The sequence below is a fragment of the Macrobrachium rosenbergii genome, chromosome 12, assembly GCF_040412425.1.
Source record: "Macrobrachium rosenbergii isolate ZJJX-2024 chromosome 12, ASM4041242v1, whole genome shotgun sequence".
NCBI lineage: Eukaryota > Metazoa > Arthropoda > Malacostraca > Decapoda > Palaemonidae > Macrobrachium > Macrobrachium rosenbergii.
This window is the reverse complement of record NC_089752.1, coordinates 96977485-96994057: the sequence shown is the minus strand read 5'-3', so window position 1 is coordinate 96994057 and position 16573 is coordinate 96977485. Positions and strand designations below refer to the sequence as shown.

At 37.5% G+C, this 16573-nt stretch overlaps 1 protein-coding gene and 1 long non-coding RNA gene across 3 annotated transcripts in view; one reads left to right on the top strand and one right to left on the bottom strand.

Moving 5' to 3' along the window:
• Nucleotides 1-16573, bottom strand: part of Rap1 (RAS oncogene family member Rap1) — a 126432-nt gene that overhangs the window by 46802 nt on the left and 63057 nt on the right. The gene's annotated exons all lie outside the window — the stretch shown is intronic.
• LOC136843772 (uncharacterized) overlaps nt 16321-16573 on the top strand; it is a 129552-nt gene continuing 129299 nt past the window's right edge. The window contains exon 1 of the long non-coding RNA XR_010854670.1: nt 16321-16490. This is a non-coding gene — a long non-coding RNA (uncharacterized lncRNA). The remainder of the gene's footprint in view (nt 16491-16573) is intronic.

Genomic DNA, 16573 nt, shown 5'->3' with positions numbered 1-16573 from the left:
AAAGTAAGACAGAAGAAAGAGTGTATGAATGGAGGTGCAGTAAAATTAATGAAAGGGGGTTGCAGCTAAGGACCGAAGGGACGCTACACTGAACCTTGAGTATTGTCTACAGTGCACCGCATGAGGTGCACTGACGGCACTAACCCTCGCACGTATGCCAGAGGAAGTCGCTACTTACCCGAGGAAAAGCGTCACACAAAATAGCCGTGTCATCTGAAGCGATGAATCGAAGTAAGCTCATTTAAACAGGCAGGAAAATAAAGCCATGAGACTTACGACATTGTTATTAGAAAATTCTTAAAATCAGGCTACTCGGAACAACCACCATTATAATTTTCAATTTCCTTGTAAGCCACCGGACAGAAACATGTTTTCAAGTCCTTGTTATTATTATTATTATTAGAGTAGATGAAATCTATTCCCATGGAACAAGCACACAGGGGTCAGTGACTTGAAATTCAAGCTTCAAATGAATGTTTGTTTCAACCTCCCACTGCAGACCCCACACTGCAGTAGTAACCGATCATGATGCAGAGCCAGTGATTTTTCATCGCCCTAGGGTAGACGCGAACAGCCAACATCTGAGTGGCGTTCCTCAACGCTAACCACTATAACAGAAGACCTTACTGCTGTCTGTGTCTTAAATGGCCTTTTATTTTTCTCTTTGTTTACATAAGATTGCATCGAAAATCACTTTTTATTACATGACTTTTTTTTATGTAAGTAACATGTTCTGTGATGAGAAATACAGTTGTAATTACAGTATTCCTGCAAACAAAGTGAGCGACATTAGTTCCGCTAATCGCAGTTCTTGGTTTCCGCTAGTTTTAGCAGGTTGTGCAGAAGTTCTTTCCATTGTCTGAAGTTTCCGAGAATTTGTTGGCGGTTTTAACTGGAGTTCCGAGCTTCACTGTTCTACGCTTGGCAAGTTATGCTTCGGGAACTCATCCTTTCCAGTGAGATATATATATATATATATATATATATATATATATATATATATATATATATATATATATATATATATATATATATATATATATATATATATATATATATATATGTGTGTGTGTGTGAATGTATATATGTATATATATATAATATATAAACACGCACACACACACACACACACACATATATATATATATATATATATATATATATATATATATATATATATATATATATATAAGATAGTTTGTCGCTAATTACACTTATAAGGTTCTAATACTCTCGAATGTTAAGTCGCAAATAACCCCTTAATATCGAATCCACTTTACTTTTTGAATAACTTGCAACAAGAGAAAATTATATATTAAAATGCTTTTAACCCGATCAGGGTTAGACCGGCGGTGGCAATGACTTCACTTTTCTCCTACTTACAAAAATCTAGATTATTCTCGATGATTCAGTCACCAGAGCGAGAACATATTTTCCTCTCCACGAACGTTCCAGTGGATTCCAAATTACTGGAGCAACGCTGCTCCCAGTCTCCTGTGTTCTTAGAGACGCAATGGTCACTGTACAGAAATCTTTAACTTCCAAGCAAGCGATCTCACTAGAGAAGTCGGATCTTTCCTAGATAGTGACCCCCAAGGGTTTTAACCAGGTATGTATCCACCTTTGCGGCGTGTTTAGTACAAGCCTGTTGGGGATTACTGCAAAAACAGAAACAAAAGACTGTAAATATCGTGAAGATAATGACCCCCAAGAAATACTGGTCTTAGATAACGACCGCCGATAACCCTTGGGGGTCATTATCTAAGAAGGATCCCCGAAGTCGAAGTCAGTGCCAGTTTCTTGTCTCTTTTGACATTGTTATGGTTACCACCAACACCAAGTGCGCAATGGGTCGGCGAAATTGATGATTTTTATTTTTCTTTTAACTGTGAAGGGGTTATTTGTAAAATTCTGAGTGGGCTCCTTTTTTGAAGAACCGTTAATGTTGACAGGAACTCGCAGACGTAACAAATTAGTTTGAAAAAATTTTTTACAAAACAACGATGTTTCCGATTAACGCTGTGATTTCTTTCACTAAATAGCTGATTTTTTTTTTTTTATTTCTTACTGCAATATTAACAAATCCTTTGTCCAAACTACGAAATAGTCATTACTGACAACCCAAATAAAAATCCTTTAGTTTTGCTTCAATGAGGTCGACTTAAATTGAAAACACGGGACTCTGGCCAATGGCCAAGCTTAGAGTCATTTTCCAAACCAGTCCTCCTCTTCAAGAGCCTACTTCGCAGTATTTTATACCACCTCTAATCTCTCTGGTCTAGTTTTATCTGTTTTCACAAACTGACTTTTCTATTCTCTAAAGACCTGACTGGTAAGTCAATTGGTTATTTGGCTTCTATGTAAATCTCTACATTTCTAATCCATGAGACCCCACAATATCAGAAGTTCAGTGTTATCTCTGTCATATCCTGAAATAGCATTTCCACTCTAGAAGTAGCGTGCGATGTGACAATATACCGATAATATCTGATAGTTCCTTCTTTTGTTACGAAATCCTTGAAGGATATTGTCCGCGTCTCGGTCTTTTGCTAGAGGTGTCAGCAATTGCTGGCTATGAGTAGTTTATCACGCCACTGTAGATACGGAGTATATAGCAAAGCACACCTATATGAGGTATCAAAAGCTGAACTAAAAACAAACGCGTCTTTCATAAACAAAGGCATTTGTGCATCCAGAAATTTGGAACTAGTAATTTGTTCGTTCATATCTCTGAGAGAGAGAGAGAGAGAGAGAGAGAGAGAGAGAGAGAGAGAGAGAGAGAGAGAGAGAGTCAAGAAAAGTCTGTCATGATGAGGATCACATTTTTATTTACTTTCTTATCAAGAATTAGAAGAAGAGAGAGAGAGAGAGAGAGAGAGAGAGAGAGAGAGAGAGAGAGAGAGAGAGAGAGAGAGATTTATACTTAGAAAAAGTCTGTAGTGATGAGTATTACATTTTTATTTACTTTCTTATCGATTACCAAGAACGAGAGAGAGAGAGAGAGAGAGAGAGAGAGAGAGAGAGAGAGAGAGAGAGAGAGCAATTTATACTTAGGAAAAGTCTGTCATGATAAGGCTCACATTTTTATTTACTTTCTTATCGATTACCAACAATGAATGAGAGAGAGAGAGAGAGAGAGAGCGCGATTTATACTTAGGAAAAGTCTGCCATGATGAGGATCACATTTTTATTTACTTGGTTATCGATTGCCAAGAAAGAATGCAGGAGAGAGAGAGAGGTCGGGAAAGGAATGTATATTCTAGAGTAAACCACATACCTGTCAGCCACTCCGTGGTTTGCCCAAATCTCTGGGAAATCTAGAATACACAAATGATGAAAAGAAAAAAGAATAAGAAGGAAAATTTCTTTACTCACATTCTTTTATCTCTACTTTGGTTTCCTGCTGCATGACTAATTATGATGAATTTTTAACAAAATGCCAAACTCATCAAAAACGTCTGATAAGAGGCGATGTTCAAAGAGCTAAACATCTATGTAATTCATGAAAAAGTTGTTTCGGCAATGAGTTTTCCTCTGGAATTCACGACAGCGAGAAGGAGACGTATAGAAACGCAAGGAAGTGGCAGATTTTGAATAGCAGTCACACCCACGTGTTGCCATTGACCCCATCTTCGGCAGAAGGAAAGAACAATGAAATATAAGAACAGGATTTATATCATTACATTCAAACTGAAGATTACGCGTTTTAGATACGTAAACAAGGCTATTGACATTCAGCGTAAGTACCATTTACTAGTGCCGCCAACGTCATAAGTCTAGATTCATGGCAAAAAAAAAAAATCGCGTAAATTCATATCCGCTTTCCTTACTTGGAACTGAACCCAACAAAATGCACAGTCTTCTTCCCCAATCCACCCCACCCCTCTCTCTCTCTCTCTCTCTCTCTCTCTCTCTCTCTCTCTCTCTCTTATTGTACTGTGAGTAAGAGAAAATTTCCTGGAAATGTGTCCTCCCGTGCTTTTATCAAGAAATGGAGCAAATACGACAGAATTAGAAAACAAGCCCTATTAACGTCCCTCGCCAGATTACTTTACACAGCACGTCTAGCTTTTGCCGCCTAAATGCAACTTACTGACTCATTTTGATTCACTTCGCGATCAATATCGGTTCACTGGAACCGGCAGCCATAGTTGTGGGAAAAGAGTTTAAATTTTGTCTGCGCTTCTTTCTTTCTTTCTTTCCCTTTTGATTAGAACATTTGTTTTTACCTTCAAGTAAGTTGATTATACAAGACAAGAAACAGATTACATCAACTCCAGTGCGATAATATCTACACTAATATATTATTACTTTCACATGCAAACAAGTGTAATGTATGCAATATACGCGTTTGCATATGTTTACCTAATGTAAACAATAGACAATAAAATAACAAAGAATTCCTTTTCAGGTTTACGGTGACGTAGGAATACTGGTTTTCATGTGATATTCAAACATACAACATTTCGGCCATTTTCCCAGGCCAATCAGGACGGATTAGCAAAGAAGTATGTTTACTTTCTCAGCAACAAGTGAGAACTTCGAGAATGTTGGCAATCTCTCTCTCTCTCTCTCTCTCTCTCTCTCTTGCGTCAGTAGATAACGTGGCATTCGGAGCACGTTAGAACAGGAGTAATTAGCCTTTTATATAAGTCTACTGTTTATGTTTGAAAACCCCATGGTGCGTGTGGTGATGAAGTGTAAAATATGCCGTCTCTCCTTCTCTTCGTAAAGATATAGGCTGATGAGTGATCATTCTTGGTTTTTCTTGCTCACCAGTGGCCTGCCGACTTTTGCTCATTTCAGCAGGTGTTCCCAAAGTGAGAGATGATGATGCACTCAGATACCGAAATGTCTGAAGGGACTGGAATGCGATCCTCGAAGAACATGTAAGCCCACTGCCAACCAAAATGAGAGCAGACACAAAATTCCTGGACTATCATCGAGACGAAACAAGTAAAAAATTCTCCGAAGTTTCTTCGGCGTAATCGAATATGAAACCCTCAGCCACGGTTCATGAAATTCTCAGCTGAGGCCCATGAAACTTTCAGCCACGGGCCGGTGGTGTCCTATGTTGTTGGCACCTATAGCGGTGCCAGACGCACGATCATGGCTAACTTTAACCTTAAATAAAATAAAAAGTACTGAGGCTAGAGGGCTGCAATGTTTTATGCTTGATGGCTGGATGATCAACATACCAATTTACATCCCTCTAGCCTCAGTAGTTTTTAAGATCTGAGGGCGGACAGAAAAAGTGCGGACGGACAGACCATCTCAATAGTTTTCTTTTATAGAAAACTGAAAAGAGTGTTGGCAAGGATACTGTGCTTATATCAACCTGTCACCAGAAGATAGTTTATTTATGGAAAGGTGTGCGACGGTATTAAATGAGAAGGAGTGAGAAAGAAAAGAACGTACAAATGAAGAGACTTCACAGTGCAAACAAAACTTTCCCGCCCCCGCGCTGAGATTTCTTCTTCCCCCCGTTTTTTTTAGCAATGAAGGTGGCGAAGACAAAGCTTCTGAAAAACAGTTTTTCCAATGTTCCTCTTCAAGAGTCAGGCAAATAAGAGACAGAGGATTCCCTTTCGGAATTATGACACAAATTTTGCTGCCGATGGGAGGGGAGCTCATTGTTCTCAGGAATCGAGGAGTGAGTGATGAACGAACGCAACCTGCGAAATCGAGTAGAAATAAATCTATAGAAAAAGGAGAGAGAGAGAGAGAGAGAGAGAGAGAGAGAGAGAGAGAGAGAGAGAGAGAGAGAGAAAACTTACTCGAAAGATTATATCTGAGAACACTGTGGTGGCAATGGCCACATTTACATTGGTAACATCACCTGGCTATTTTTGCCGATTGATCTGAACTGGGGTAAAGTGCGTCTTAAGTAGTCCTTGACTGTGTACTGATCCAGAAGACTTATTATCATATATAACAGCCTTCTTATCGAACATACACTCTTTTATGAAAAGTATTTCACATTTCAATTTACGTTCTGCTTGAAGTCTGAGACAAAAACTTTTCACTAAACAAGAAAAAGCTGGTCGACAGAAGTACACGTTTACTATAGATATGAAGCTGCACAGGCGAAATTTGAAATTTCTTCATAATGCTTCCACGGACAAGTGAAGTGTTGGATGAACCATATGCGAGAGAGAGAGAGAGAGAGAGAGAGAGAGAGAGAGAGAGAGAGAGAGAGAGAGAGAGAAGAAAACGTCACAGCTGTTTTCATTTCGTTTCTGCACTTACAATTGAAAATGGCATTAATTTGTGAAAGTGACAGACATTTGCCACGTGCACTAATGGGTTCGAGCTCCGACTTACTTTCACTGATTTTTCTTTGATATGTGCTGAGTGCGATTACAAGTATTTCAGCATTTCTAAGTTTTTTTTTTTTTTTTACCACTGAAAGCGTCTTTTGATTGATCATGCAAAAGATAAGAGCCTCTTTTAGGCAACTCCCAGTGCAATTATTAAATCAAGGCTAATTTATATTACCACGACTTAAAAGAAAATACGTCTTGGAAGACGCATGAGAGAGAGAGAGAGAGAGAGAGAGAGAGAGAGAGAGAGAGAGAACACCGCATATTTAGCATGCTAACAACTCATGCTTCGATTGCATTTGGGTTTCTGCGCCGAGGAGCAGGGGCATCATTTGGGTGGGGCTGGGGCGTCAACTACCCCCCTCAAGGCTCAACTTGCCCCCTTAAGACCCAAGTTCCCCCAAAGCCTCAACTTGGCCCCCTCACCCCCAAGCCTCAAGAAGTAACAGCATGTTTTCTTTTTAAATGTGCAATCATAAATATATAAAATTTCTCAGAAATTTTATGTTCCTTGATCTTTGTCTGTCTACTAGCTACCAGTGATGGTGAGATAAAACATATAGTAGTGGGAGTAAAAAATTTTGCTGAAATACCTTGCTCATGTGGCTTTAAAAACACATAAAATAGCTAAAAAAAACACAGCTGATTAGGCTCGCTTCGCTGGCCAAACCGTCTTTGCCCCCAACAAAAATCTGAAATGACGCCCCCTGCCGAGGAGACGTTCTATATACAATCAGTAACACCTTTTCTGAAATGGTCGCAATTGACATGACTATTGCGTTTTCTTATAATGAAGCTCAAAATCATTCATCAGAATCAACGCCATACAGACACATTACATGTTATTATACCTTATCTGGAATATATTCTCATGTTAAGTCTAGGCTATCCTGCCTGAGTTTGAATGTAGACAAGCAAGCTACAGCATTGACAACTGCAAAAGCTAGAAACCAAAAAAAAAAAAGTAAAAAAAGCTAAATAGAACACCTGGTACTTCAGGTTTGCAAACTGCAATTGAGCCTCAACAGACATTAGTATATATCAAGACACATGTGGATTTCCAGATGCTACCCCTGATTAACAATATCTCCAATTACAGTAAATGGCAGCAGCTGTGAGTGGTAGTAAAAGGAGGGAAAAATATTGGATAATTGCATCGGAGAAGGAAACTTTCCCTTTCTGTTTTCTAAATATACGGTCCTACAGTCTGGGCAAAACTAATCTGTAGCATCATATAATTACTGAATGTGGAGAATACCGAATGAGGAGAGACAGAGAAAAGTAGAGAAAGAAATGTGTGTGTGTGTGTGTGTGTAAGTCCGCTTCAATTAATGTTTCGTAGATTAAAGCAGACATTTTTTATGGCTTGAAAACTCTAGCAAGACATGTTATCGTAAAATTAGCAATTAAAGGCCTAAACGAGCATTGCACCGAAGGGCGACGCGAACAGCTTTCTAGTTTACATATTATTCTTAGCGGAAATATACAGTACACCATGTGACGGCTGTATCGACACCTGCTATGAGCCTTCAAGTGATAGCGGTCGCCCTTCTCTTCGGTCCTAGCACCGGCAAAGGCTGCTGGTGTGAGTGAAAGTTTTCAAGTCCTTTTGCCAGTGGCAAAGATGGCTGAGACACACCGGTATTAACACAGACGATAATGAACATGAATCCAAACGGCAATTAGCAGACCCTGCAATATCTTTAGCGGTAAGTAGCATAACGTGCGGTCTCAGCCTCTTACACAGGACCTCATGGTATGCCTCCCAAAGAACGTGTGCTTTGCCTGAAGCTTCTAACAAACGAATCGTAATGCTAACTGTGTCACCATCCTTTGTGCCTCGATAGTTATTCCCAGTTACGATAAGATCCTGCATACGTGAACTTGAGAGAGAGAGAGAGAGAGAGAGAGAGAGAGAGAGAGAGAGAGAGAGAGAGAGAGAATATGGTGTCCTGAGTCACTGTTTACGAAAATGTTTCTTGAAAATTTTATTGCAGTAAAAAAATGTCTATACTCCTAGAAGGAATGTAGGTCGATTCATAGAAGAGAACACGCTGAGAACTGTGCCCATGTTACGCACTCACAACGTTTTTTATAGGAAAACGAAAAGCAGCACGATCACCAGTGAAATGAGTAAAAAGGTAAAATTTTAGAATGATGAAGACTAGCATTTCATTCATTTGTTTGAAAATCTTTTATCATGACGTTATGAACATTGTGCAACGAACTTTTATTATTTATTTCATTTATTTGATTTTCACTATATCTATATTTTATTTGCCAATTCCCTATATACTTTCCTAAGAATGAAATTGCTTGATTCCACATCTTATCATATTCTGCGGTCCTGTATTTTGATATCGTTGCTCTGAGTTTTTTTTTTATATTAATGTCTATCATTCGACTAAACTTTTTTTTATTAGGGCTTTTTATTTCATATTCAGTTATTCCATTTTAATTTTCCCATTCTGGCCTCATTCCTGGAGTCGCATTAAGTAAGTGTATTTTCTTGTTTTTTCGACGTCTTGTACAGATAATCTGCTCTGCTGGTAAAAGCCTAATGTCATAACTGAATAGCTAATAAGCCGGCGCGAAGGAGGATCACTTCACCACCCGTCTGCGCAATTGTGAGTTTGTATCTCCCGCTGGGCATTAAACCATCCTCTTGAGAAAAAACAAACTATACGAATGTTATAGTTCGTGGATTTAACAAAAGTAACGTACATGGTTTCGACAACGCATTCATTTCCTTATAAGAATCTCCTTCATCGAAAATCTTGAATCACTTGATAATGTGGATCAGCGCACAAATCCATGTGGTTTTAACATAGTATGTTGTGGTAGCAGGCACGTGCAGAGGGGGGTTGCTAGGGGTGCTCGAGCCCCTGCCCCTTTTCGCAAATGTATTGAAAAGTGCCCTTTTGTGTCAATAATAATTATAATAATAATAATCCCGGATCTGGACTGGAAATACCAGCCTATCAGAAGGCTGTGTTGAGTAAAAAAAAAAAAAAAATAATAATAATAATAATAATAATAATAATAATAATAATAATAATAAAAAAAAACAAGAGCTTAAAGAGAGTCATAGACCATGAGAATGGCCAGTGTGGGCCAGTGGCTGAATTGCAATATTGCCAGCTCTCCAGGAGTCAAGTGGGTCCCTTACAAATGAGAGACATTAGAAAATTTCATTATTGAACAAATTTTTTCCTCTATATATATATATATATATATATATATATATATATATATATATATATATATATATATATATATATATATATATTATAGTTTATAGATATATCACATAAATGTATTCTTGCGTAAGCTCAAACTAGGCCTACTTTGCAATGTCTTATGCATTCTGGCTAATGGCTATACTGCTAGGGAAGAGGAACAGTGTAACACTAACACATCACGGAGGCAAAACAACGCTCTTTAATCGGTATTCCTTGTTTATCATTTGTACATGGGCTATATTTTCTGCACTTACAACTAAAATCAATGTTTCATTCAACAAACATCTGTTATAACATTTATAATAAGAAAATGGCACAGTGTGTTAAAGAAACAGAAAAATATCTCATAATTAATTTTGTGAAATGTAGCCTAGGCTAAGGATGGTGTGGTGTGCTTTAGTGAATTTAAATTTCATTTCAAAGGATTGACGATTATTATAGTGATTTCAGAAACCCAAAGTGACGTGTATAAAGTGTTGTGCTGAAATGAAGTGGTGTCGTTATTTTTATAAAAAAAAACACAAAGACTTTATATATTTCAACATTTCAGGACAACACTTTACTACACACAGACCTAGGCCTACAGGCTACAGACGTACTGTTGGGGTGTTGGTAATTATAATTTTTCAGTTGATGAGGGGGGGTATTTATGGGGTGAAGACGGAGTTTATGGGTTGAACACTATCATTTTTGTCACAATTTTGCATATATCAAATTACATACACACAAATATATATATATATATATATATATATATATATATATATATATATATATATATATATATATATATATATATATATATTCTTTCTTTCTTCTTTTATCTTTGAATTTAAGGACTAGCTTTTGCCAAGGTAATGGTTTTGGCTTCTAGACTCATTTTATAAACATATTCAAAGTATTAACCAAAATAACCTTTAAGGGCTATATATATATATATATATATATATATATATATATATATATATATATATATATATATATATATATATATATATATATATAATTTTTTTCAACATCCAACATCATGAGGCCGAATTTCCGTCTTCCTTGGCTTTTGTGTCATCTTTAATCATTTTATGTTATTATGTTATAATACCCTTAGATATCTTGGAATATTGAATACTGTAACATTTGTCTTTCCATTCAGATTTTATTATATTAATCATCTTGAGTATGCCACGGAAGGAGAGAAGAAAAAAGGAACAGGAACGGTGCAGACAAGATGCTGCCAAAGGTAGCAGAACTCTTTATGATTGGATGAAGCCTAGAGTGGCAGCTTCAATATCTGAGCAAGTGGAGGAGGATTCAGAGGACCGGGAGGAGACTCCAGGAGAGCGAAGAATCAGAAACTGAAGATATGGAAGCAGACGATGAGCCAAATGAAGAAGACAGTGTAGATGACCTAGAAGAGCAAGTTGCTCCACAGGAGCCCCAAATTGAAGCAAGAGCCGAAGTGACTGATGTTGAAGAGCCATTTTCCATGCTACCTGAATTACAATATCCAAATGATCCTGCACATGTTGTTACTTATAAGATACGTATTAGTGAATCTTTTATCAAACTCTGCAATAATTATGGTCCTTGTCAACCTGTAATTTCATATCCCAAGAATTTAGAAGGACGCTCGTTTCAGAAGAAATGGTATGAAAAGAACTCTTGGTTAGAATATTCACCTCAGAAAGATGCCATGTTCTGCTTCAGCTGTCGTCTGTTTTTGACTGAGGAAAGGTACAGTGGCCGAGTAGCTTGGAAATCAGAGGGCATAAGCCGTTGGAGGACAGCTTTAGAGAAAATAAAAGAGCATGCTGGTTCAAATCTCACATGATTGGTATGGTTCGATGGAAAGGATTCCAGAGCCAAGCATTAGATATTGCATTAGAAACAGCAAATAGAGAAGTACAAGCTGCTAGAGACAAAGAGAAGCAGAGAAACCGAGAGAAATTTTAGACAGGTTGATCTCCATCACACTATATAGCAAGACAAGGTTTGCCATTTAGGGGCGACGGAGAAATCTCTACCAGTGAAAATCGAGAAATTTTCTTGAACTTGTAGAAATGTTTAGCAAGTATGACAGCGTTGTTCAATTGCACCTTGATGTAATTAAAGAAAAACAAGATATACTGAAAAAAGACCCCAAGTGTCACTACTTTCAAACAGGACTCAGAATGACCTGATCAAGGCTTTGGCCATTTCAGTTAGAAGAGTGATATTAGAAGAAATTCACCAGAGCAAGGTCTTCTCCATCCTCATGGATGAAACAACAGATGTTTCACATACAGAACAGGTCTCTTTTGTTGTGAGGTATGTTCATGACTTCAAAATAAAAGAACGTTTCATACAGGTATTCAATGTTCAATCAACAACTGGTGAGGCACTGAGAAAGAAGTGATCTCTATGCTTAATGCAAATAACCTAAACATAGATGATATGCGAGGGCAAGGATATGATGGGGCAGCAAATATGAGTGGAATATACAACGGATTGCAGTCCAGACTCAGAGACAGAACCCAAAGGCACTCTATGTACATTGTCATGCACATTGCCTAAATCTAGTCTTAGTTGAAAGTGCCAAATCAAGTATTCAGTTTATAACTTTCAGCTTGGTGGAGAAATTGTATGCTTTTGTTTTAACTCTTCAAAACGGCATGCTGCATTCATGGAGATCCAAAAGCAATGTATCCAGAAGATCGCCCACTTGAACTTCAGAAGCTATCAGACACAAGATGGGCTTGCAGAGAATCAGCTCTTAGAACTATGAAGAAGGTCATCCCAGCTCTGAAGCAGTTTCTAGAAGAGATAGTGCAAAAGGATCCTCCTGACACGTCAGCAGGGAGGCCTCAATATTGCTGAAAAGTATTAACTTTGAATTTCTTGTTTGTCTTGAGATTGCTACCCCAGTTTTTCTCAAGAAACTGCCTATGCATCTAATGCACTACAACTGAAAGACCTTGATTTAGCTGCTTCCTATAGAATTGTGGATGGAGTGCTACAAAGCTTGAGAGAGTTAAGAAATGATGAGAAGTTTCAAGAGATTTTTACAAAAGTCAAAGACAGAGCTGAATCTATGGCCATCAACCCCCCTCTGTGATTCCTGGACAAGGCAGAAGAAGGAAAATGCCTGAAAGATACAAGTATAGTGCTACATCTGCTACTACTGAGGACCAGCAATATCAGACCTTGATGATTACTACCGCGTGAGAGTATTTTATGTGTTTTTAGATAAAATATCTCAAGAGCTACAAAGAAGATTTAAAGATGGAGACAACACAACAAGGGGTATCTTAAAGGCTTTCCATTACATGACAGTCCAAGATAACTGGAAAGAACCTGTGAATGAAGAAGCATTCAAGTCATTACAAAAAATTATGTCAGTTTTATGAGCTAGAAGAAGTAGACAAGTTACAGTTGGAATTGAAGATTTTTTTATTCCTCATTTCCTTGCCATCCACAGAACACTGCAGCTTCAATGCTCAACCTGATGAAGGTAAACAATACTCAGAAATATTTCCACTTATGCTTGAACTTTTAACAATTTATGCCACTCTGCCTGTCACAACTGCAACAGTGGAAAGGACCTTCTCCAAACTCAAGCTTGTGAAGACTAAGCTGCGTAGCCAGTGCAGTGAGGAGAGGCTATGTGATCTTTTGTTGCTAGCAATTGAAAAGGATATCAAAATCAACAACAGTGAGGTTATCAACATATTCAAAGAAATGGCACACAGGAGGGTTCTCTTATAAATATAAAATGATAAGTCTGGTTAGCAACCTACTGTATTAATCATACTGATTGATCATTTTCTTTTTGTTATTTATTTGTAAATAATATATAATTTTTCTTTAAATATATTCCCAAGCTCTATTGCTGCAGGTAGTCAGTGCGGTATATTGCATGTTCATCTAAGGCATTAGCCTACTTGTACCTATGATAATCAGTCATGTTTATTGTTTTCTTGAATTATTAATGCCTAGTTTAAATAAAGTTGAGAGAATATTGAGAAGTTGTATGTATATTTTGCCTCATTCATTATTATATTTTGCCCTTTTTTTCACTTGAGCACCTGCCCTGTAAAAGTTCTCTGCACGTCCCTGTGTGGTAGTACAGTGATATAAGTCAGTTTGTTCGGATACTGATGGTGATGTTATCTTTGCTAAATGTTGGCTCTCGAGTTATTGAAATGTGGTGATTTCACCAAGCAGTAGATTTACAGTTAATTAAAATCTGAATTTCTTATCCAGGAGATAAGATACCTTATATCTGAACCGTTTGGTTACATCGGTTTTTCTGATTTCGTGGAACAGCTGTCGTGGATTAGTCTCACATCTTGGAAGTTCCCAGTCATAAACGAAACTTGAAGTTCTAGGGTGCATTAGTTCTCATTGCTACTGATTAGACAGTAACTACGTAGAGAGTACAATTTATTTGTACTCTGTTTTCCAAATTAAATAGGATTTGGGGTTTCGGGCTACAAGTTTACGACAAGTTTGGAAATTTCTTTGTATACTTCCTTTCCTTGTTGCGTTAACATGATATAGTTTATTTTGATCTTCCAGTATGATCGTGTTAGTCGGAGAAATCATATTGGATGTAAACGGAAGAGAGTGTCCCTTAACAACTGCCATCCTTTTCGTAGGCCTAGTAACTGAGTAGATGGGAGATCTATAGATTGCAAAGTAAATTCAAATTATCAGTAATGGTTTCATTTCCACAAGATCTGAAACGTGCCGTGATAGGAATCGATGCCAGAGAAATTAAGGAGCTGTAATAACCGGGGAAACAACCACTATGCAATAAGATGGAGGAAATAAACTTCACTTTTGATGGACAGAAGGTAAGTGTTAGCGACAAACTAGGTAACCATCAATGACAACCAGAAATGTCGGTGTGCAGGTAAGTTAAGCATCGCGAATATTCAGCTTTTCCTAAGAGTAAAGCTCTGAACTCCCTGAATCTTAGTGCCTTATTGTTATTTTGTCTCTCTCAAAGCTGACAATGGAATGACCAATGGCGAAAATTGTGTTAACAGACATTGCCAACACCAAGCCCAGTTCAGGAACTCGCTCTTGTCTTGAATTTTACAGAAGGGTCAGTCAGCCATCTACTCATAAACACTTCAAGAAATTTAGAGAAACTGAAACGTAACGAAACAGCATTGGCTATCTTCAGGGAACTATATATATTAGAATGACAAAACGACTATTCCCTACCCACTTTACTAACATCAGTGTATCCATAGCCACATCTAATTGTGAAGTAACATGCCGATAATAATTACCTCTTAGAAGGAAGAAGAGTCCTCCATGTGTGGTTTTTCTCTTTTGTACAAGTTCCAGGATATGTAGATATCATTGTGTCAAGTGTCAGTATAAGATACATGGAAAAGATAAAAGAGGAAAGGGGAAAAGGACATCGAATCATTGCAAAAAGTTTTCTTCAATAAAACGAGCAGGCTCTTGATATAACAATCCACTGTCTGACTTTTTTTTTGTTAACTGTTTACTACATAGGTGTTCGGCCTAGAATAATGCTGGAAGGAGTGCAAGTGCCTAGAATAATGCTGGAAGGAGTGCAAGTGCCTAGAATTCTTGATTGGAAATCTGGCAATGAACCTATTTGGATGTCACAATGCAATAACAAATTTCTGTCTGAATTTTATTTCCGTGGTGAAGCTCATTATGGGAAAACAATAAGCACTGCCATTATCAGCAAGTCGGGAAAGCATTAACGTGTCTAGATGCAGTCTGTATAGTTTAATGAGTTATTCAACTTCGTGATTACCCATAAAGCTTTATACTTTTGTCTTAACAATATACATTCTTTGCAAGTTGTTGCTTGAATTTATATCACTGAATGGCTAACGTGATATAGCACTCAGAAAGTCAGTCGTTCTTTCAAAAGTGCAGTAGAGCATACGTTATTGTTTCTGTTTAATGAACTCGTTTACTATTTCTCTCTTTTACTTTAACCATTAAGTTGAGGGAATGACATTAATTTCTGTAAGATGGAGCACCAACGACTGTTTTCATCGAATTAGGTTGACCATGAAGATCAACTGAATTAGTGTTAGACACTTATTTTTTTATCTTGTTTAAATAGGTTTAGTGGAGAAAGGGATCGGGTAGGATATCGGATATGAGGTGAACCGCGTTTAGCAAATCAGACTAGCCTTAAATAGGTCTCAATTAGACCTAATTAATTTCAGATATTTTATGGTTAAGAAGAAGCTATACAGATGATATAGTTCCCAAAATGTTATTCGATCCAGTAATTGAATTATTCGCACATTTTGTCACTTGAGCAAGGCTTCTCTGTGATGAGAGCATGGCGATGGTAAGGCAACGATGACTCATCGCTTTTAGATATCAACCATGAATAAACAAAGGCAGCAACATTTGAATAAGAAATGATCTCATATTTATGTTATTACTCTTTATTCATACCTATTTCATAATTATGGCCTGGCAGAAAATGATGAAAAAGAGAGTACAGTGACGTACCATCACGTTCCTGATCATTTTAATTCTGCTTTACTGGACGATGTCTTTGTTAATGAGAATCAAACTAAATACAGTTATATCAATAATTGATAATGTTTACTTTATTGTAATTTTTGAGTTATAATTATTCTTTAATGAAATTTACAACGTTGTAAAAACAAACCTATCTATATACTAAAGATCTTTATGATAACCACGACGCTGCGTCACTATTATTTTCACAGCGATGTTTACATTTTGCCACTCGGGACTTATCCGGATTCCGGCATGAAGCCCAAGTTCCTGTTGGCGTCAATCAACAACAGTTGAATTTCGCCACTTAACTGTAAATTTTTGTTCATCACAGTGATTTGTTTGGTTGAGTTACTGGAGGGATGGCTTACCAGCAATGGCCACATATACGAAAACAGGACAACCTTAGAGAAAGGTAAAAATAGGTCTTATTTTCAGACTGCATAAACCTAGGCATAGCCTAGCTTATCGTAGCCCTTACCAAGGCCGTGTATATGT